Genomic DNA, 23,848 nt, shown 5'->3' with positions numbered 1-23,848 from the left:
TATAGTGAACGTTAAATTACACACAGAATTGCTTTTGCACATACTTTTACAGGCACAACCCCCTGGGAAATCTTCGAAAGGCCATTTACATGTATGAAACTGGGGTTTGTGTACATCTACAGCTTTGAAAAAGTCCCCTTAATGTCTATACATACAACCCCTCTACCCCTTAATTCATACGCCTTTAAATGTATCTCCATTATAATCTGCCGCCTGCACCTCCCGTAACCTTATTTTAATCTGCTTCTTTGTGGCTGTCAACCCTTCTCTTCAAAAGGCTGACTAGAAATAGAAAATTGCATTAAATTAAAATTAAAAACAAAACAGCAAAGTAACAGTTTCTAAGAGATTGCAAACGTAAAACATCGCATGTACTATTTGAAATTACTGAAGAACATGACATTTCGATTTGGAAGTCATTTTATTTTATATGCTAATTTCTTGTAGATTGAAAGTGGATCTTAAATGGAGACTTACAGGAACCAGCAGGTTATATGGCACTGAACAGCCTATACACGGATCTAGCTATACCAATAGAACTAACATTCCTACTCAAAGGTACAGTGAAACCTTTCATGTCCAGAGAGTAGAAAGGTTGTCTGTTTCACACCGCATCTGAAAGATACTGCCCTCACTCAGCCAGACTGCAGCCCCTAGCAACCTGCTACAATGCTGGTTCAAAGAGACGCATGCATCCTACCTGCCCACCACCCGCACCACTAACTGCTGTACCTAGTGTTCCTCGGATGGCTTCCATCCACACTAGGATTGCCAATCGTCTGGATTTTCTCCAGACAGTACAGAATTTCAAGGTACTGTCCAGAAGCTAGACGGAGGGCTAAAATGTCTGGAAATTGTCCAGATTTTAACCCTCCCTCCATCTAGCACAGCTATTTCATTTTCATATCTCCTAACACAACCTCAAGAAGCTGTGGTTTAACTCCACAGCCAACGGTGGCGCATATGCAGGAACACCCCCTCTCCTTATCATCTCAGCCGCTGGCACATACCCTTCCACCCATGGCTCAAGTTCATGAACAATTTCAACAGGGCTGCCGGCACCTACCCTCCCGATCGCCAGTCAACAATAAAAAAAAGACCTGCGGGGCTGCTGGCATCTTCTGTCCCACCCACGGTGCAACAAATAGAGGATTAGCGAGGCGGTCAGAAGCACTCCTCTTGCCTGTACCAAATAAGAAAAGACCCCTGCGGAGCCAACAACATCTCACTCCAGCCCACAGCACAAAAAAACAGGTCCTTAGCATTTTTCCTCTCTCCGGTGGTGCAACAAATAAATGCCACCAGCACCTCTCCTCCCACTGTGCAGCACAACAAGAGGCCCGGGGGGGCCATAGGTATGTTGAAGCTGAGGCCCGGTGTGTATATTTATGCTTAGAGCTGAGGGAACTATGAGTGTGAGAGAGCTTGGGGGGTGGGGGGGAGGGAAGAGCCTGTGAGTGAGAGAAAGCTTGTGTGTGTGTGCAGGCCAGAGTTTGTGTGTGAGAGTGAGCATTTAAGAGAGAGCTTGTGAGTGTAGGAGTGTGCATGAGAGTGTATTTGTGAAAGAGAGAACGAACATGTTGTAGAGTGTGTGTGCATGTATGAGAAAGAGGATAAAATGTACAGCCTCCCTCTCCCCCACAATCCATGACAATCTGACCCCTAGATTCATCTTAAATGTGTTATTAATGCATTGATAACACCCGTGATGAGAGAGAAACCATCTACAAGGCTAAGATATTAGTCAAGTATTTATATATCTCAATAGGAAGGTCAAGGTGAGGTCTTGGTGGTGGTTTAGGGGCCTGTTTCTCATGTAGGGTGAGATGTATGAACAGCACAGTACACCTTGGTGAAGATTTGACATCATTTGTATTATCACACCTTGACAGAATCTGCACTATGAACAAAATAACAGCAGCAAAATACCACTGGGTTGAAAAATTGAATTTGGTGTGGCACCCTTATTTAAGGTGGAGACAATCCAGCTGAGGGATTCTCATGGTAACCCTAGTTAGGGATCCTTGGTGTATATGATATTTATTTGAGTAATATGCTGATGCTCTTTTGATAACCGTACTCTGCATTGTCACTGGTTTTATGTATCACAGCGGAGGAGGGAGGGGAGGGGAGGGTGGGAAGGGACTATATATAAACTTACCTGTTGTCCATGTTTAAGGAATGCACATCATAATTGATGTTATACTGGATCTTATTTTTATTGGACATCAATAAAGATGCAAATTTAAAAAAAATAAAAGAATCCCATGAAGGACAGTAGGCACGAGCAGAGTCAAGGCAGGCAGCCAACTGCAAAGTCTGGGAGATGTACCAAGAGTTGGAGAAGGCGGCGATCCAGCGAAGTCCAAGAACGGCCCGCGATCAAGGCCAAAGAAGCAATCCAGAGGAAAACGGAGTCAGGCAGCTAACTACTCACAAGAAGCTCGACCTGTTGCTGAGGCAAGGACTGAAGGCAGGGACTGACTTAAATAGTCTTGGAGCGCTGATGTCATCGGTGAGGGCTGCGGGGATTTTCCTGCCGCGGGCCCTTTAAATACTGCAGAGACACCCGCGTGTGCCTAAGAAAGTGCTGGTGGGAGCCGGACGTCGGCAGCGTGGGAGGATCGAAGAGAAAACACGGCATTGGCGGCGGAACCCTGCCACCACGAGAGAGGTCGGGGATGGTCTGGTCATGGTGGGGCAGTGCTGGGAGGAGTGAGGCCAGTCGTGGAGCTCTGCGGCTGGCGAGCACAGCCGTACTTTGAATGTCTTTTTCCATGTAAAAATCTGTTGTAAGTAACTGCGTAATTTTTAACTGTGTGTGAGGGAAGGGGGTGGCACAAAGCTTTCCCTAGGGCAGTGGTTCTCAACAGATGTGTCAGCATAACACTGGTGTGCTGCGAGACCCTGGGTGATGTCGCAGGGCCAACAAGAGGCTGCTGTCTTCTCATCAGCCTGGGTGGAAGTTGGTTGACATCTCCTTTATCAGGCCTGACAGAAGGCTACTTTCTCTCGTCCTTCTCCTCTTTCTGGCCCAGTGGGAGGCTGTTTTGTCCTTCACCCAAATCAAAACGAGACATCACGAACTCCTGCTCTTCTGAGCCCGAGGAGACACCGACTTTATCTTTCTCTGCTGGGCCTGGAAGTGATGCTGCTGCTGATGCTCTCTTTACCCTGTTGGGGGAGGGGGGGAAGGAGATTGGGATGAGAGAAGGCTGTGATGGCTGCTGAGCAGGAAGGGGTGGGAAAGAGAGAGTCAGGGTATTTATTTATTTATTTATTTATTTATAACTTTTATATACCGGCATTCGTAAAAAAAAAACATCATGTCGGTTTACAGACAACTGAGAAAGGAAATTACAATGATAGATGGAGGAAGGATAGGAAGTTAAAAGGTGATTTGAGCAGAGAGGGGAGGAATGGGCAGGGAAAGAGGGAGCACAGGGAAGAGGATGCGAGGAGAAGATGTCAGGGATGCGAGTGTGAGGGGATGAGTAAAAGGGGATTCATTGGGAGAAGTGAGGGATGAGGGGGGCATGGAAGGAGAGTGACGGAGTTCAAGAGCCTTAATATGTCAGTTTTGGGACTGTACATTTCTTCTTTCTTTGTACTTTGCTTAGTGTATTTCTTTTTCTAGTTCTTCAGTTTTATACTGCATGCAGAGTGACTTTTCGGGATTTCCATTCCAGTTTTTGTCTCCACATTTGTAGTTTGTGCTCTTTTATTCTATATTTGGGGAAGGTTGGTTTTGTGTGTGAAAAAGGTGAGGTATTTTATTAGCATGTAGCATTTGTATCAGTCTTTGTTGTTTTTTCAATAGGACATGCATTGGTACACTGCTGCCTTTTCATAGCTATGGTATGGCAGGTTTGCTCCACATGCGCTGAGTGGTTTTTTTTTCAGGTTTTGTATTTTACAATGAACCTGGTAGGAGAGGGAGTTTGTGTTCCTGCTACTGAGATGACACCAGAATCAGAATATCTTTTTTGTATGGCGAGCTGTATGGGGAAATATCCTAGTTCTGCTGTGCACCCATTGTTGAGGGTCGGGGGTTCCTGTGGATGCAGATTATATCCTTACAATTAGCTCTATGGCTATCATGTGTTCAGTGTGACATGCATGTGAGCATTATCTGTCAAGTGTGCCCACCCTAGGGCCCCTAATGCCCTTGCACCAGCCCTGTTATGGCAGTGGTGGATAAATTAGTGTGATAGATGAAAAAGACATGATAGCGGGAGGGAAGCTGGTATTGGGTTGCATGTGGGAATCTGTACACTCATCTAGCCAAAGCAGAGGAATCCTAACTGGACAGACTGTGTTAAGTAGTTGTAGTTTTCCTGACTGCTCTAATGGAATGTTATTGGTATTTTTATATTTGGGATCATTTTGTTGAACTTTGCTTTGTACACAGTTTTCTAGTAATAAGGCAAGTAATACGTTTTTGTTTTTTTTAAATAAAAAGTCATGTAGAAGGACAAAGATGAAAATTTGACTCCAATTACGTCCAAGTGTTCAGAATTTTCACATTTGAAAATCCAGACAGCGAGCAGACTTAACTACGTTTAACGACCTATGATTTCAGTAGACAACAGTTTAGAATAGTGACTGTAGGGCGTATAAGATATAAAGAGCCGTGCTGGATTTGCACATTGTACAGGAATGCAATGTGGTTTATGGTTTATTTGGTTTTCTATACCGTCGCATCAGTGGGAACCTTCACAACAGTTTATAATCATTTAACAAGGAAAGTACAATAATATATAGTTAAAGAATGATGACAGCTATAATATATAAAGAAGTAAAACATTAGTAATAGTAGTTAATCTAAAATATTGTAGACTAAAGTTGTATAAATATCAAAGGACAATAACAATCGTGGGAGCACCGCTAAATAGCATAACTATGAAATAAAAACAAATGCAAAAGGTTGATAACTGCTAATCTAGTACAGTCGGCTTATCCAAAACCGTCTTTGTAGGCATTTTGGACTTCACAAGTCCCTTAAAAGTAATGTGGACATGGATGTACAAACTTAGACAGTGAGGTGAAACACTGCCACCTGCTGCTACATGTGGGAAAGGTTTTGTCTTTTGTCTTTATGAAGCAAGATTTGTGCTCATTATCCTTTGGATACTTTATCAGGGAGCAGAGAGGAGCTCACGCTCAGGCTGATGCAGCAAGGTGTCTTCAGTCAAACGCACCCTTCTGCCTGCACTTGAACACGCATTTTCTGGGTGCAAAATTTACTGCCAATGCAGCAAGGAGCTCTGCATGCAGAAAATGCCTGTTTCTAACTGGGAGTACTGCTTAGTGCCCTGGCATGGAAATCCCATGCAAATAAGGGCATTAAGCAGTACTCCCCGATGCAGAGAGGCCAGAGAGGACAGTGCACCTTTCTTACAGGCCGATACAGTACAGTGTGCTCCGACGGAGCGCACTGTTAGCCTGCTATTGGATGCGCGTTTTCCCTTACCCCTTATTCAGTAAGGGGCGGAAAACGTGCGTCCAACCAGCCGAACCTAATAGCACCCTCAACATGCAAATGCATGTTAATGGCCCTATTAGGTATGCCCGCGAGATTCAGTAAGTAAAATGTGCAGCCAAGCCGCACATTTTGCTTTCAGAAATTAGCGCCTACCCAATTTTGCCGGCGTCCAGTTTCTGAGCCCGTGGCTGTCAGCGGGCTCGAGAACCGATACCGGCAAAATTGAGCGTCTGCTGTCAAACCCGCTGACAGCTGCCGCTCCGGTCTGAAAGGAGGCGCTAGGGACATGCTAGTGTCCCTAGCGCCTCCTTTTGCCTGTTTCTACCGCCGGGCCTCATTTAAATACTGAATCGCGCGCACAGGAGAGTGGCCTGTGTGCGCGCCTGGAGAGTGGACGTTCGCCCACTCTCCATGGACTTTACTGTATCAGCCCGTTAGTGCTGGAAACTTAACTCCTGGGTCAGAGCTGAAGTTAAGTTTCCAGCGCTACTAAAAAAATGGGAAAAACCCCTTAAAATCTGGAATATTCCAGGTAAGTGCCAGCAGCTACCGCCACTTAACCGGATAAGTACTGATTTATCCAGCTATCTGGCTAAGTAGTGGTGAACTACAGCAGATAGCCAGATAAATCAGTATGGTATCTGGCTAAGTAGCGGCTGCAGCTGCCACCACTTACTCAGATAATAGACTGTCAGTGATGCCTCCCCACCTTACTGAATGCACATTTAAAAGCTTAGTTGCGCTTTTTTAAAACTCCCAATGCATTTGTCTAGCATTAGCTTACTGTATCAGGAATTTTAAAATATTTTAACCTGAGCGTGAAACCATGTGCTGAAATCAAGCGCACAATGTTTTAATGCTTGGATACCGGTGTTGGCCTGCAAGTATTTTACTTCCTTAGGTAACTGAAAAGGTTCTTTTCCAACAGAATGGAAGCCTTGTCTTCAGGGCCTTCAGCTCCTGTGGTTCGGGTGCACTAGCAGGAATGTAGGACAATTCACTTAACAATGACTTGGGGGTACAACCACTACATGCAAAACCTCTTTGGAGATTACTCTCCCCAGTCCCTCCAGCTCATCTACCTTTACATTTGCAGAAAGAATCAAATATGCACTTAACAACTAAACCTAAAACATAGAGTAACAAGTAAGAATACGTTTTTTCTAACCCCCCCCCTCCATGACTGTAAAACATATTACAAGTTGGTTTAAGTCTGGTCCTCACCACCAGTGCTAGGCTGAACGTCCTGGGGGGGGGGGGGGGGGAGTGGGGAGAGGTCAAATGGCACTTTAAGGCATTCCATGCTACTGCAGTAATCTTGTCCGCAGCATCTAACATCACTTCCCATTGCTTGGGAACAACGGTGGGGCAGAAGGTGCAAGCAGCCTCCGAGCAGACACGTACACCAGGCCAAAAGGTACAGTGCTGCCGCCACCGCACCCTCTGCTCTTTGGCATCTTAAGGGAGGGATCTCACTGGGGGTGAATCACCCAGGATCCCACACCCACCTAAGAATAGGACACAGGCCTGGTCCAGAACTAAAGTGACATAGATTATGTAAGAGCTTTTACGATTAAGAAATTCTTGGGCTCAGTGTACAGGAATTCCAATTTTATAATTAATTTGTGATGAGCAAGTCCACTCTTGATGGGTGAGGTGAAAAACTGTTATATGCAATGGTTGAGATTTTTTTGTTTTGTTTTGTTTTTCTTTTTTTTTTCAGTTTTGGGCTAGATCCATAAGTTTGATGGCTCAATGTTATTTCAATTTTTCACTTTTATATAGATACTATCTGAAAAGGCCCATCAAAAAATGTGAACAGAAAGGCTTCTTATCACATGAACTCACTATAGTAATATCCTCCCCATCTCTCTCCCTGACAGTAACTGTGAAAGACTAGGGATGTGCTTTCATTCAATTGAAACAAATGGGTGGAGCATGACGAATGAGTCCATTTTACACAGTGTGGTTCATTGTTTCCACAATGAACAAACAGTGCTTCCAAAAATAAAAAATGTTTATTTCATTCATTTTCAGATTTATTATATTTTATAAAGCAAGGAAAAGTGCATTTTAAAAAAAAGTGGGACAGAGAACAAGCAGGACCAATCAAGATGAAGTACTTTTTCATCCAGTCTATCCCAGCATATCTTCCTCATATTTTTAACAACCTGAAAGCGAAAGAAAAATGTAACTTTGAGCAGTTGCCACATTGTTTACTCATTCTTCTGTTGATTCTCAGATAGGTAACTTAGAGGGTCTGAAGTTCTTTGAAAGAATGACAGAAAAAAGCAGAAAAAGATTTAGATGGAAGAAAGAAAGATGGGCTGCCGGCTCTTGTCATTGTGTCATAGGAGACACTGCAGTCTTTTTCTTAGAGGTCTACAGTATCAGATTCAGCAGGGATAAATGATTTAGGTCTGCAGACTCAGTGTGTTTGCCTGCAGACTCTGCAGCAAGTACAGAGAGATCTGTATTTCACTGTCAGCAGTGGTACACGGTGACAGGCAGGCACGGCAGCCTTTGCTCTCATCTCTTGCTGTGTGTGGAAAGGAATCGGTGCATATATATCAGTACTGTAGGATACCCACAATGTAATTCCTCAGGCTCATCGACTTTCTAGATAATACTGTAGGACAGTCTTACTTATCAGACTCTGTGGCTCCAATCACTTCTTTGAACTTCAAAAAGAGAAGTTGTCTCCTTGCATTCTGGAAGCCACATCTAAATGTGAGAACCAAAAGATATCCACTTCAAAGGCCACTTTACATGATAGGCCAAGGGAAAGAGGTAGATGCAAATAAGAGCCATAAGCCTTAATGATATAACATCCATCAAGGACTTCAGAGAGAGAGACACACATAGGCTGATCTAATAAAGTAGCGGGGGGGGGAGGAAAACAGGTGCTCAGTATTGAGCGCTGGCTTTCCTAATGCGCGCCCAGCCACCTCTCCTGGGCGTGTGATCAAATATTTAAATGAGGGGGGTCGCACTGCCAAGGAGGCGCTAGGGACAAATGTGCACCCCCTAGCGCCTCCTCGGCAGCGGGCGCCCAGGAGAGATCGGCTGTCAGCGGGTTGGGAAAACAGATGCTCAATTTTACCAGCATCTGTTTTCCTAACCTGTGCACAGCAATGGGTTAGGAAGGGCAGAGGGATATCTCCTGCCGTGAGATATCCCTCTGCCCTTAAAGTGTTACAATATTAGAATTTTTTATAATATAAATTAGTCATCCCATCTAATCCCGGAGATTTTCCAGCTTTTAATAATTTGATAGCATTGAGAACTTCCACTTTAGTAACAGGTCTATCTAAGAAATGTCTTTGCTCCTCTGTGAGCATCGGAAGCGGAATGACATCTAAGTAAGAGTCTATATCTTCCTCTGATATACCATCATTTGCCCTATAGAGAGGCATAGAAATCAGTAAAGCTTTGCCAAATATCTGTGGAAGATGTTAAAATCTCCCCATTCGAATTTTTTTATTTTAGCAATGGAAGTCTGGGCCATTATTGACCTCAGACGTCTAGCCAAATAATGACCTGCCTTATCGCCTCCCTCATAATAGGATTGCTTGGTTAAATCAAGCGAGTGTGCAATTGCCTCATTCTCTAAATTTTGAAGGGATAATCGGACAGCAGTAAGTTGCTTAAAAATTGTCTAGGAGTGAGAAGCCATATGCTCCTTTTTCAGGGTAGAGATAGACAATAACAGGTTTTGCTTATTTTGCTCCCTTTCTCATTTGCAAAAGATCGCCCTTGAGATAAACAAACCTCTTGCCACCACCTTTGAGCAGTTACAGACTATCGACAAGGGGGTGGGAGAGTTCACATGGCTCTAAAAATACTCCTGCAAGTTCCCCTCCAACTGTGTAAAAGCTGTATCTTTTAACAGGGACTCATTTAAGCGCCAAAAGCGCATGACAGGATTAACATCCAAAATTTGGATGTCGATCCATACAGGCACATGGTCAGACCAAGTAATATTGCCTATATTTGCTGCAAGCACTTTGTTTTGGCTACTTGTATCTATCAGGAAATAATCAATACGAGAATATGATTTATGTGATAATGAATAAAAAGTGAAACATCTAGAGGATGGATGTATTTGCCTCCATATATCGACTAAATTCCAATTTGTTGTAAGAAATGAAAGCGCTCAACACGCATTAGGGAAACCTCCAGCCTGGGAGGGGGAATTATCCAGTGCGACAAGTCTTGTTAGTTTAAAGTCGCCCCCAATGACCAATGCCCCTTTTGCATGTTGTGGCAAAATAGAATCTAAGGTAAGTAAAAAAGACCCTTGATTTTGATTAGGGGCATAGATGGATACCAGCGTAAGGACCTCTCCTCTCAGGTGTATTGTCAATAGATGCCCTTGTCATCAGTGATTTGAGATAAGACTTCATGTGTTAAATCTTTAGAAATTAAAATGCCCACACCCACATCTTAGTGCTTGCAGCAAGATATTTATGAGGGTAACTACGAAGTGTTAACAAATGTACATGTCTCTTTTGAAGATGTGTCTCCTGTATCAGTGCTACCCCTACCTTACTGGTTAGTAATTCTTGTTCTAATAGATGACGTTTGCAGAAATGGTTTAGTCCCTTAACATTTATAGATAGTATACGCTCCACCATATATAAAGAAAATTAAAACAAAATAAAATCCACCATATCTGTGACTGTTTCCCTCTGCTATTCCTCATGCTGGCAAATAGCCTCCAGTAGAATCTACGTGTCCTACAATCTATTGCACATATAATATCAAGTAACCCTCCCTTCAATCCCCATTCCAGCATTTTTGACCACCCAATCCTTATAGTGATCCCTCCTAACACATGGGGGTGATGTCCACACACCAGGATGGATTATCTGCCCCCTCCCATGGAACACCCCATCCTGCAATAAGGAGCATACTTTGGTAAAAACAATGAGCTAGATAATATTTCTAACGTTTCCCTAAGAAAAACCATTTAACAAAAAAAAAAAAAAAAGGAATCGCCCAGAAGCAAAGATTAACCTCATAATCGCTAGCAAAAAATAACAGCCCACTAAGTCCATCTAGAAGACTCAATACCAAAGGTGATGATAGAGTTTCTCAGCCCTGATCAGACAAATTGGCACGTGAGTCTTCTGATTGGCGTCATAGGCAAAGGCCACCTTTACCCACTCTATGCCACCACAGATGTACATCAGATTTTTGCTGGGAGCTGTGAAATTGATCTTGAAGTATGCTGATTTAAGTGCTTCCACTGCTTCTCTAAGGTTCTTGACCCTGTGAGTGACTCCTTGAATCCCAAATTGAAGACCGAATGGAAAGTGTTGCGCCCGTCGGACTTCGACGGTTTCGCCCCGCTTGTTGCACCCCTATCTAGGCTCCTCCCGCTTACCTGAGCAAGATGGCTACTGCAGCGTCATCAAGCCGACCTCTCTGGCGTCCCCGGAACGGCTATGGTGCAGCCGTACGCCATTGCTCCTCCCAGGTACCTGCTAGGGTGCACGCGCAGCGCAACCCACATCTAAGTACACCCAGTGGTGCGAACCTCAAGAGCATTCCCTCAGCTGACGTCATGCCAATCCGGGTATATCTACATCTCAAGATTGCTAGCTCAATGAGTTGGCAAATGCTTGAATAGACTAGTATTGTTCCTGTCTGTGCTACTCTGCTGCTTCCCTGCTGCCTGCAGGAAGCTCTCCTTCTGCCTTTGGGGTTTTGCTACTAACTTGGGTACCTGCTCCTCGGGGGCCCTCTGTTCTATTTTCAGGTGCCATTCAGGGAACAGGTACTCGCTCCTCGAGGGCCTGCTCTCCCTGCCTCAGTGCCTGTACCTTCGACAACTATCTGGTGGAATCGTATCCATAACAGCTAACAGATGAGATACTCTAATATCTCATCTGTCTCTTCCACAGTAAACCTTGCTGCAGAACCTCCTGACGTCACCAAGGAGAGAAGGGCTCCCTCTACCGAGGTCCCTGAGACTACAACTCACCACTGCCACCTGGTGGCTATCTTCAAGCTGTATAATAAAAGAGTTCAATTCCGGTGTTTTGTATATAGAGGCTAGCCCTGTGCTGTGGCTCCTCATGGGGCTCCTCCCTGTGGGCATGGTCATCTCCACAGCACCCAAGGATCCACTAAAACACACATAATAACAACAGAAAGGTCCATTGATAAAGGATTCCTGCATTGCGGAGAAATGATGTTGCCTTCCGCAGCTCGTATCTTTTGGTAGGTTTGAAGGAGCCAAGTCTTGGAATATATTTAGAGTTTGTCTTTCCCAGATCCAGTTATTTTGTTTTCTTGCCACTTCCATGATTAGCGTTTTTTTTGCATGAAACTGTGGAGGCAAAGGATAATATCCCAAGGGCGTGAATCAGATCTGGGCCCTAATGCACAATGTGCCTGCTCTATTTTAATATCTGGCAGAGTTGGTAGGTCCAGTCCATCCATAGCTGTACTCCCCACAGCAAGTATAAACTGACAAATTTTCCATGCCACTTCTTCAGATTTTGCAAACTCTGGTGTATCAGGCATTCTCCATATCTGAAGGTTGCACCTCCTGGTGCGATTTTCCAAGTCCTCCAGTTTTTCGGATAGGGAGGCTATTTCCACAGTGACCGATGATTGCTAGGTAGTCAGGTGCTTATCACATCTCCGTGACCATCCACCCAATTTTCTAGCTCGTCTACACGTGCTCCCAGTGATGCAAAATCTTCATGCATCTCCGCTATTGAGGCGAGCAGCTCAACCTTATGCTGCTTCAAATCGGAGCAAAGTTCCATAAACCATTCGCGTATTTCTTCTCATTTCAGCCGGTTTGACATGGCAGCATGCAGAGAATTCCCAGCGGTCTCACTGCTGCCATCTTTTCCTCCCGCGCCACTTACAAGCTCTAGAACCTGCGTGGCCTGTGTGCTGTCATCCTCCGACTGCTCTGGCCCTTGCTTGTTGTAAGAAAAATGTAAGTCGGCGGCCTTTCTTTTTGTCGCCATGCTCACGATTTTGGTGCTAGCACCGAAATCGTTCAGGGCTGCCAAATATACGCTCACGATGCTCAAATAGAGTTATAAATGTTCCGTGATTAGGGAGCGCTCACCTCACACGTCCATCCCAGTTGATGGCAGAACAGCGTCCCCAGAGCTCAATTTGATCTGCAGCTATTTTTTTTTTTAATTGTTTATTTATCATCTTTTAACATATATACAAAATAATCTTTGCATTGGAAATTTCAGAGATACAAGAAAGAAAATTTAAGCAAAGTAAATAACCCTTTATACCTTAAAGAACTTATATTTGAAACCCCTTATTTCTCTTAATACATAGGAAACCTGGAGAGAAAGGAAACATAAAGAGGAGTATATTAATAGAAACATGAACGTATTTGGCATCCAATTGCCCACCTAATTTATTTCTTCCCTTTTAGCCTCACCAGGTAGTCTCCTCCCAGACAAAAAAACCCTCAACTGGTCTGGTAAAAAGAAAATATAAGTATTCCTGGCCAGTTTAACAATGCACTTATATGGGTAGCGCAAAACAAAGCTATCCCCTAGTGTTAAGGTCTCAGATCTCATCTGTAGAAAATCCTTTCTACGCTGTTGCGTAGATTTAGCTAAGTTGGGGTATATATGTACAAGACCACCACAATACGGTACACTTATATATTTGAAGTAATTTTTCATAATTTTTGAGACACCAGATTCATCAAAAAAAGCAACAAAGAGCACAGCACGATCTATAATCTCTGCATTAGAATTTTCTAAATATTCGGTGAGATTTTGAAAATCTACACTTTGAACACTAGGAAATGCTGAAGGGGTGTTGGTTCTTTTAGGAAGTCAAAAGAGTTTCTTAACTGCTGGTATCTCCTCCTGGGGAATTTTTAAAGTCTCCGAAACATATTTCTTAAAAGTTAACAAGGGTATTTCTCCCATAACAATGGGGAAATTAAGAAGTCTTAATGCCTCATATAGTTTTCGATTGACTCAAGTCTTCTCAAAGAGGAAACCTTTTCCGATACCATCGTGGCATTTACATTCTGGAGGCATTTTATATTCTCATTTATCTTTTTTAATGAATTGTCATATTCCATGAATTTTTCTTGTGTGTCCTGTTCCAAAATCCCGTGGCTATATCATCCAGTTTCAGGGTTTGAATTTCTATTTTAGAAGACATCCTCGTCATGAGGTCCCAGATCGTATCGAGGGTCACAACCGGGGGTTTAGTTAATTGCATGGGGGGAGTTCTTACCCCGAGTTCGGTGTGATCACAACCTTCTCCCGGTGACTTGGGGGTATCTGGTGCTTCCTCTCCTTCTCCACTCAGCAACACAGTCACTTGGCGTTCCAGAATTCCTCCAACCGCTCCAACCAGCCCGTCGGCTTCTGGGCCACCCAGCTGGGCAGGCTCGATGACATCATCGTTCCGCACCCCAGCTCCTCCGTCGACGGATTGTTGCAATGCTCTCCGCGGCATTTTCAGGTCGGGAGGGCTCAGCGAAAGTTCCCCAGGAGAATACTGCTCTCCTTTCGCCGACTCTCCAGTGTGGGTAGAAGCTCTCAGAACAGGTAGGGCTGAGGTGAACTCAGATATTAGTTGTTGTCCCGTGGCATTATCCGGGTCAGGTGGATAAACCTAGACTTTGCCTTTTCTTTTATGAGGCATTTTTTTAAGGAAAGGCATGTTAGCTTAAATTTCAGAAATCTGAGATACCGGAGGAAACGGAGTTACTCCCTCTCAGGGCACCATCTTGTTTTCTCTCTCCATGCAGCTATTTTTAATGTTTAGGTTACTCACCATGTGCTTTAATTAAAAATCTGGGGGTTGAGTTTTGTGTATATGCAGATGATATTCAGTTGTCTTTTCCTGCGAATTCCCTATTTTTAGTTCTGGATCACATTTCAACTTGCCTTACTACTATTAATTCTTGGATGGTAGATAATAATCTCCTACTGAACCTCACGAAAACAGTGGAATTATGCATCCACTGTCCATTTATTGCCTCTCCAGAAGCGATTTGTTGTGACACCGCTCGTGGGAGGGCCCCACAAGCGGCCTCACTCACCATTGCTGGCCAGACACTGGCTCTGCTCTGTTTGCAGCCTGAGATGCCACTAATGCCGTCACTTCCTCCTGTGGCTGTGAGTCGCCGCTTCTGGTTTCCTGTCTGGCCTCCTAATGCCACTGAACCCTGATACTGCTGTACCCATGCTGCTACCTTCCATGGCAGAAGATACCTCACCACAGACCCATGCAGCTGCTCCATGGCAGGAAGAATGCTGGCGCTCCACCCAACACCAGCCTGGTTGCCTTTTTTGCTTCTTGCATGGCCTGAAACCCCTCCGGCATTCTCAGACATTGCACACTGCCTCCCTAGGCACACACATACATTCCTCTGCTCTCATTGTGCTGGAAGCTTAAAGGGGCAGCAGGAAACTGCTAGGCTCATAAACGTGTTTAAAATATAAACAGAGAGTAGCAAAGGACAGAGAAAACAGAATGTTTTCCTAAGGACATTCTTATTAGGAAAATGCACTTTCTGGCAGAAAACAGTGGCTAATCTAGCCTTGCTTCTTCTAAAGCAGAGGAATAATAAAAAAAAAAAAAATCCAAACAAACTGTTTTTCAGTTTCGCAGCAGACACATGTAGGAGAAGGGCACCGTGCCTGCAGCTATGGCCAAGGCGAGGGGAACCATGTAATTGAACTCAGTTGAAGCATTTCAGAATAGAGCAGTAGATGTTTAAATTGCTAGCCTTCTGTGCCAAATGTTGCATTTTAAGTTATCCAGATAAAAATAGATCATAAGGCACCGTAGAAACAGACCGAGCTCTTGCAGAAAGGAACACTTTAGCAAATTTCTGCGCTAATGGCCGCCTTTCTCATTGACAAACAATCATGCCTTCAACAAGTTCTTGGGGTTCCCATTAGGAGTAGGACCATAGCTATTAGGCTTGACTCCCTAGTGAAGCACATATGTACTGTTTGATGATGATATGAAAAGAATCCAGATTTTAAAATAATGAAACAACAGAAGAACAAGCTGCAGGGAAGTTTCTGGCCTCCAGCTTTCCAGAAAGCTGCACTGTGTACTATTGCTCCAGAAGACTTGTAAACTGCTTACATGGTTACTCTAAGATTTTGATAATCGAAGTCTGTGGCTAAAAAAAATGCAAAAAAGGAGAGGGATTCATACAAAATAGTTTGAAAGATGTATCTGCATTCGCTCTGGTCTTGACTCAAGCAAATTTAGGATTAAGAAAAAATTCTGGCAGAGAAATACTTATTGACTTTGATGGATAAAAAAATACATGCAATGTAAGCAGCCCTTTATATTTTAGAAAAGTTGTGCCAATCTCCTTGGCACAACTTTTAGGACGGGTCCCCAGTCTGAGTGGCAGAATTCGTTATCAGTTCCATTATAATATGCAGAACTCTATCTCTTGCCTGATATGTAGTTACTCTCTGGATGCCACCAACATCTGGAATTTGGTGGAGGCCTGGAGGGTGTTCTGAACTTGATCTGACCATGAAGTCAGATAGAACTAATAGAAAGAAACCAAAAAAGAATGTCCACCTTTCAGTCATCATACTGCCTCATTTAAATACGGTTAAAAGTGCTTACATGCAACAATTCCATAATAACCAACAGGAAAGGAACATACTCAAAACACTACTGTTAAATCCTATGTCTCCACTATGTCCCTAGCACAAGCCCTGGTTAAAGTCTTAAGACATAAGAAGGAGAGGTGGACGATCCTTGCTCAGCACATCCCTTAAGGTCATACCCAGCCTGTATAAAAACAGGCAGAGTGGGAATCAGTGTGGCAAATTTTGAGTTAGTTTTGTGGTATGAGGAGTGTGAAGTTTTGGAGTTCCTCCAGCCTCCAGCCTCCAAAATTAAGTAACAGGGTATGAGATTTTGCCCCCCATGTAAGTAGTTTACCATTCACTTGCAGGACATCTGTGGCTTCAGCTGGTCTGAGTGCAATCAGTACGTGTTCTGGGGTCTCACTAGACTTTGCCCCTTGTGTGATGTCAGTTTGGGAGCTAAATCACTCCTCATTGGTAGAAGTTGTGAGACAATATGAAATCCCTGTACCCATGTGATGCGGGGCAGGGGGAGAGTACTGATAACTAACTAAGGAATAAAGGATTCCAATAACTGGAGTTCTGCTGGGGTTTCCATCTCTCCACAGAGAAGTACACATAGGCCTTGACCCTTTACAGGTAAGGTTTAAAGAAGAGAGTGTGATCCTGCTCAAAGAAGGTGGCTGAGACCTAGGGAGAGGTTGGCCAGGCCTGCTGAGAGGAAGGATTCCAAGAGGGGAAAGTTCCTGAGAGTCCAGAAAGCTTGGAGGGATCAAGTGTTCCTGAAGAGAATTAGTCTGAGAAGCCCTGAGGAGAGAAAAAGGATTCCTTAGATCCTGTGGTATAAGTGTACAGGAAAGGTCAGAGGAGAGGCAAGAGTTAAAGACAGATTCAACAAAAAATCAGCCAGAGACTTCAAACAGAAAGAGAGAGTGAGAGAGGAAAAAGAAACATTGTGAAGAAGTATCCATCACCTAAAAGTTACTAGGAGGGCCCAGGGTGGAAGGGTACCTACCCCTAAGAACTTACCTTTGTGGGAAGGAGAAGAGACTTACGGGCGGATTTTAAAAGCCCTCCTCGCGTAAATCCGCCCGGATTTATGCGAGCAGGGCCTTGCGCGCCGGCGCGCCTATTTCCATAGGCCGCCGGCACGCGCGTAGGTCCCGGGGTTTTTGGAAGGGGGCGTGTTGGGGCGGGGCCGAACGACGCGGCGTTTCGGGGGCGGGCCCGGGGGCGTGGTTTCGGGCCGGGGCATTCCGGGGGCGTGGCCGCGCCCTCCGGAACCGCCCCCAGATCGGGACTCGGCACGCCAGCAACCCGCTGGTGCGCGTGGATTTACGTCTCCCTCCGGGAGGCGTAAATCCATGGATAAAGGTAGGGGTGGGGTTTAGATAGGGCTGGGGGGTGGGTTAGGTAGAGGAAGGGAGGGGAAGGTGAGGGGAGGGCGAAAGAGAGTTCCCTCCGAGGCTGCGCGGCTCGGCGCACGCCGGCTGCCCAAAATCGGCAGCCTTGCGCGCGCCGATCCAGGATTTTAGAAGATACGCGTGGCTACGCGTGTATCTTATAAAATCCAGCGTACTTTTGTTTGCTGCGCAAACAAAAGTACGTGATCGCGCAGTTTTTAAAAATTTACCCCTATGATTGTGTTGTGCCTTATTTTTGGATGTGTTAGTGCTGGTGCAATTATTTGAATTTTGATTTTTCCTGCCACCAGTTTTTCCAGTAAAGATTTTTATTTTGAATTACAGCTTGGGAGTATAGAGTGGTTTTTGTATGACTAGAACTGATGTGCAGGGAGAGCCCCTGCATGAATAAAAAAACTCTAAGGACCTCAAAAAGACCGAACTTTCCCTCCTTATTCAGGATTTCATAGAAACATAGGGGTAGATTTTAAAAAAGTGCGTACTTTCTAGACTTGGTGAATTCAAGTTAGGAATTATCTTGATTACGGTATATTCAAGTGATATGCAACACCTATATCTCTAGTTCTGTTAAATTTCTACTAAGAGATTGATTTATTTCCTAGGTTCCTCAGGTTAGGAATTGCCTTTTGTTTCATTAATATTACATTAATATTACATTAATATTACATTAATATTACATTAATATTACATTGCATCAGGCGCCAACAAAAGTACGCTGGATTTTAGCGGATACGCGTGTAGCCGCGCGTATCCGCTAAAATCCTGGATCGGCGCGCGCAAGGCTGCCGATTTCGTGTAGCCGGCGCGCGCCGAGCCGCGCAGCCTACCTCCATTCCCTCCGAGGCCGCTCTGAAATCGGAGCGGCCTCGGAGGGAATTCTCTTTCGCCCTCCCCTCACCTTCCCCTCCCTTCCTCTACCTAACCCACCCCCCGGCCCTGTCTAAACCCCCCCTACCTTTGTCGGGGGATTTACGCCTCCCGGAGGGAGAAGTAAATCCGCGCGCGCCAGCGGGCCGCTAGCGCGCCAAGCCGCAACCCGGGAGCGGTTCCGGAGGGCGTGGCCACGCCCCCGGACTGCCCCGGGCCGAAACCACGCCCCCGGGCCCGTCCCCCGAAACGCCGCGTCCCACCCCCCAAAACGCCGCGCCGATCGGCCCTGCCCCCGACACGCCCCCCCGACACACCCCCCTCGAAAAACCCTGGGACTTACGCGAGTCCCGGGGCTTTGCGAGCGCCGGTGCGCCTATGGAACATAGGCGCACCGGCGCGCAAGGCCCTGCTCGCGTAAATCCGGGCGGATTTACACGAGCAGGGCTTTTAAAATCCGCCCCATAGAAATTATGGCAAAAAAGGTCCAAATGATCTACCCAATCTGCCCAGCAAGCTTATACCAGTATCTGCTGCACTGTGCAGGTTACCCCCATGCTTATCGGTTTTCCCAGACCATAAAAGTCAGGGCCCTTGGATGCTGTTTGAATCCAATATTCCTTAACCGTTGCCGTGGAAGCAGAGAACAATGTTGGTGTTACATCAAAAGTATCAGGCTTAGTGATTAAGGGTAGTAAGCACCGCATCAGCTACTTAACCCATGTTTATTTGTTCCCCAAACCGTAATAGTCTAGGGCCCCTCATTGGTTGCTGTCTGAATCCAATTCCCCTTTCCCCACTGCTGTTGAAGCAGAGAGCAATGATGGAGTTGTATTAACAGTATCAAGGCTTATTTGCTAAGGGTAGCAACTGCCACACCAACAAGTTACCCCAGTTACCCCCCCCCATGCACTCTTTTATTTCCATCCTCTAGCCTTTAGGGATCCACAGGGTTTATCCCATGCCCCTTTGAATTCCTTCACTGTTTTTGTCTTCACCACCTCTTCCGGAAGGGCATTCCAGGTCATGGGCTTTGTGTGGTCTATTAAACTCCCTGTGTACCCCCATTTCAAAGAGCTTACCAAGAGGGGGCTACAATTAGGCTACAATTAACAAACAGGCCGATACAGTAAGGACGCGGTAGTGCCGGGCGCACCCTCGTTTGCCGCATGCACAGTTCGGATCACATACCGCTCGATACAGTATTTAAATGGCATGCAAATGCAAGCCGCGTCCAAAGTGCGTCCATGAAGCGCAATCCATTTTACTGTATAGAGCGCTATACAGCGCCTATACAGTAAAATGGGTGCGCTGGTACCTGTCATTTCAAATGACATTTGAAATGACAGGTACCAGGAAGTGGATGGTTCTCCTACGCTCGGGCATCGGGGATTGCCAGTCCTCTCTTCCTCCCCCTCCCGAAGCAAGGCGCAGGGCGAAAATCGACATGTTATTAAGAAAATAGAAATTGTAACTAAAGTAAACTTACTGCATGCTTCCAGCAGCCCCAGTCCTCTCTCCCCTCCTCCCGAGGCGCCCACCGCGGCTCCCCTGCCTCTCGGGGGCAGCCGGCGGCGAAAGCGGCTTCCAACAGACCCGCCGGCGAAGGTGCATGAACGCACGTCCAATTTGGGTGCTCAAGGCACCTTCGCTGGCTTGAGCGCTCAAATGGGACGTACAGGCGGTACGAACTCATCATGCCAAAAAAATTGCACCGGCAGGCAACTGGAAGATTGCCAGAGCGGCGGAGCCAGGGCCGGGGGGGGGGAGGGGTGCGCGGGAGGGGGGCGGGGCGGTGGCTCCCCTACCTTTCCTGCATGCGGGGCAGCTCTGGCTCACCTGCCTCCCTCTGTTCCGCCGCTCACTGCCTCCCCAGCACCATCTTGCAGCTTGTGACGTCACCCCTGACCCTTGAGGGCCCAAACGCCGGCGAAGGTGAATGAACGCACGTCCAATTTGGGCGCTCAAGCAGCGAAGGCGCATGAGCGCCTTTTTTATTATTATTATTATTAATTTATTTATAAGATTTTTACCATCAATACAGGTATACTTTAGGAAAAATACAAATAAATTTTACAGTTTTCACAACTTCACATTATACCATAGTTACACGGCACAAGAAATAAATCAATTACCAATCAAACTAACCTAAACTGCAAATTTACTATGTAATATTAATGAAACAAAAGGCAATTCCTAACCTGAGGAACCTAGGAAATAAATCAATCTCTTAGTAGAAATTTAACAGAACTAGAGATATAGGTGTTGCATATCACTTGAATATACCGTAATCAAGATAATTCCTAACTTGAATTCACCAAGTCTAGAAAATTCCGTAATTCATCAGGTTCAAAGTATACATTTTTAACACCCTGCCTATTCACTACACATTGGCATGGGAACCTAAGACTAAACTTTGCTCCCATACCAACGACTTCGTCTCTCATCAAAAGAAACTTTTTCCTTCGTTCCTGAGTGGAAAGTGTGATATCTGGAAAAATCCATATGGACTGACCCAAAAACAGTGATTTCCTATTACGGAAAAAAGCTTTAAGTATCATTTCTCTATCTTGGGCAAACACACATTGTATAAACAAAGTTCCTCTCTTATTAATCTTTACTTACTTTCTGACTTTACCCACAAGTCAGAAATTTAGGTGTCATCATGGATAATCAATTAAATTGCAAATGCTTCATCAATAACACTACAAAGGACTGCTTTTACAAACTTCAAGTCTTAAAACGATTGAGACCTCTCCTCCACTTCCAGGACTTCCGTACAGTGCTACAGGCAATCATCTTCTCAAAGATAGATTACTGCAACTCACTTCTGCTCGGCCTCCCCGCCAATACCATTAAACCCTTGCAGATGCTGCAAAATGCCTCAGCTAGGATTCTGACCAAGTCCAAAAAAAGGGACCACATCACACCCATCTTGATCAGTCTGCATTGGCTCCCAATCAAATTCAGAATCTTGTACAAAGTTCTAACAATCATCCACAAAGCCTTTTACAACACCACCCCTCTGGAACTTAAGATCCCTCTTCGTCCTCGTTTACCTTCCAGACCGATAAGATCTGTGTACAAAGACACCCTCCAGGCCCCCTCCATCAAAACTTCATTAAAAAAGAGAGTCCTCTCCTCTGCTGGCCCATTGCACTGGAACTCTCTACCTCCAGATCTCAGACGTGAAAAATGCCCAATCACCTTCAAAAAGAGACTCAAAACCTGGTTGTTTAATCAGGCCTTCTCGTAATCCTCTTGACCTGTTTTCTACTTAGATGATGCTTTAGAAGAACTCTAATGTGCTAGTCCACATCTCCCACCTTTTTGCAATCGAGTTTATGTTATATTACCCCTCTTTCAGACTCCTGCTAAATCCTGTATCTTCGAATTCATTTTATCTTACCACTCATTTAGGCACTTGCTATATCCTGTTCCTTTCTCCAGCTCTCCAGTTATGGCTCTCGAATTTTCTCCCTGGTTGTTACTTTTGTTATTTTCCAAGTTTGCTCTTCCTTGTTTAATGTAATGCATAATGATACCTTATGCTCTGTTTTTTGTTTCAATGTAAACCGAAGTGATTTGTAACATGTTTACAAGAATATCGGTATAAAAAAAATGTAAAATAAATAAATAAATACTTCAAAAGATGTTTCTAGGAATTGTGTTAGATCTAGCTCTGGTTCAGGTACACTTTCCTTAGATGTTATCGATATCATCTTAGTCATATATATATTTTAGCTAATGTAGGCATCAACTCTTTAGGAATTTTTAACACTTCCAATAAATACTTTTTAAACATTTCTAAAGGAGATACCTTTTCATAAAATGGAAAATTAAGAATACGAAGTTTTAAATATCTAATAGAGTTTTCTATATTTTCCAATTTTCTTTGTTGTATCATATCAGATTTAATCAATTGTTCTTGATTTTTTTTCAAGGTATTAACTTTCTGATCTAATTCAGCTATATTTTTCGTATTTAAGGAAATACTAGGTTCCATAGGTTGAATTTGCCCTGCCAAACTAGAAATAACATCTACCAGAGAGGACTATTGAAAATATCGGACGATATTTTAAAAATCGTCAGAAATCGGGGGCTCCCCCAAAATGATAGGAAAACCCCACGATATTGATCGTGGGGGGTTCTCATTGTTTTGGGGGAGGGCGGGAAAAACGGCACACAAAAATAACCCCTAAACCCACCCCGACCCTTTAAAACTAATCCCTCCTGACCCCCCCCAAAAAACTTTTTACAGGTACCTGGTGGTCCAGTGGGGGTCCCTGGAGCGATCTCCTGCTCTCGGGCTGTCGACTGCCACTAATCAAAATGGCGCCGATGGCCCTTTGCCCTTACCATGTGACAGGGTATCCGTGCCATTGGCTGGACCCTGTCACATGGTAGGAGCACTGGATGGCCGGCGCCATCTTGTGCTCCTACCATGTGACAGGTGCTACATTGGTCTGCCTAGGGCACAAGGGACAGATTAGCTGCCCCACCTTCATGCAGGGTGATGCTAGCTTTTTTGCTACCCTGTGCAAACAATTACTGTGCTGTCCCCTCCCCCCATTCATCCATTCATTGTCTGTCCTGGGCCCTCCCAAAGAAAAGCCCAGCTCCCTTCAGTGATATAAACTTTAAAAATTGACACCCCTCACCCTGGAACCCATGGCTGGTGCAAGTGTCCCAGCATGGAGGCAGGAACCTCAAGTGAAGAGACCGCAGCATGGAGGTAGCAGACCCAGGTGAAGACACAACAGCATGGAGGTAGCAGCAGAATGAGATGAGATTAGACACAGCATCACAGAGGCAGCAGCAGCATGAGGTGAGATGAGACTCCACAGCAAGGAGCTGGCAGCAGAATGAGATGAGATAAGGCACAGCAGTATGAAGGCAGCAGCAGCAGGAGATGAGATGAGATACAGCAGCATGGAGGTTGCAGCAGCATGAGATGAGATAAAACACAGCAGCACGAGATGAGACGAGACATCAGCATGGAGGCAGCAGCAGCAGGATGAGAAGAGATGAGACGAGAGAGACACCAGCATCAGGAGCAGGCGATGAGACACGATGCAAAGAAGCAGCAGCTGGACCATGACTGGAGACCGTATCAAGGAGGCTGGAGTATGAGCAAAGCATCAAGGAGGGCTTTAGAGCTAGGCAGCAGGATAACAGTGACAGACTGTAAACCATCCCCTTCAGCAAGCCTGCACAGGAACTCTGTAGTGAGGACAGGCCCAACAGTCTTCTTCCATCTAGACGGCACAGTAACTCTGTCAAGAGGCCTGGCCAGGCTTGTTGAACAAGTCTTATTTCTAGGCGTTACAGGGCATCACTTGTGAACGTTCATGGCTCTTTGCCACTTGGGGGTGGCATGTCTTTGGAGGGTCAACCTCTGGTTCGTCTGTCAGGCCGGGGACTGCTACATGGCATAGAGTCTTGGGATGCTGGGGAAGGCACAGGTGGAGGCTCCGGCATTCTTT

The sequence above is a fragment of the Rhinatrema bivittatum genome, chromosome 1 (assembly GCF_901001135.1).
Source record: "Rhinatrema bivittatum chromosome 1, aRhiBiv1.1, whole genome shotgun sequence".
In the NCBI taxonomy this organism is placed as follows: Eukaryota; Metazoa; Chordata; class Amphibia; order Gymnophiona; family Rhinatrematidae; genus Rhinatrema; species Rhinatrema bivittatum.
Note: the sequence above shows the minus strand (reverse complement) of the source record.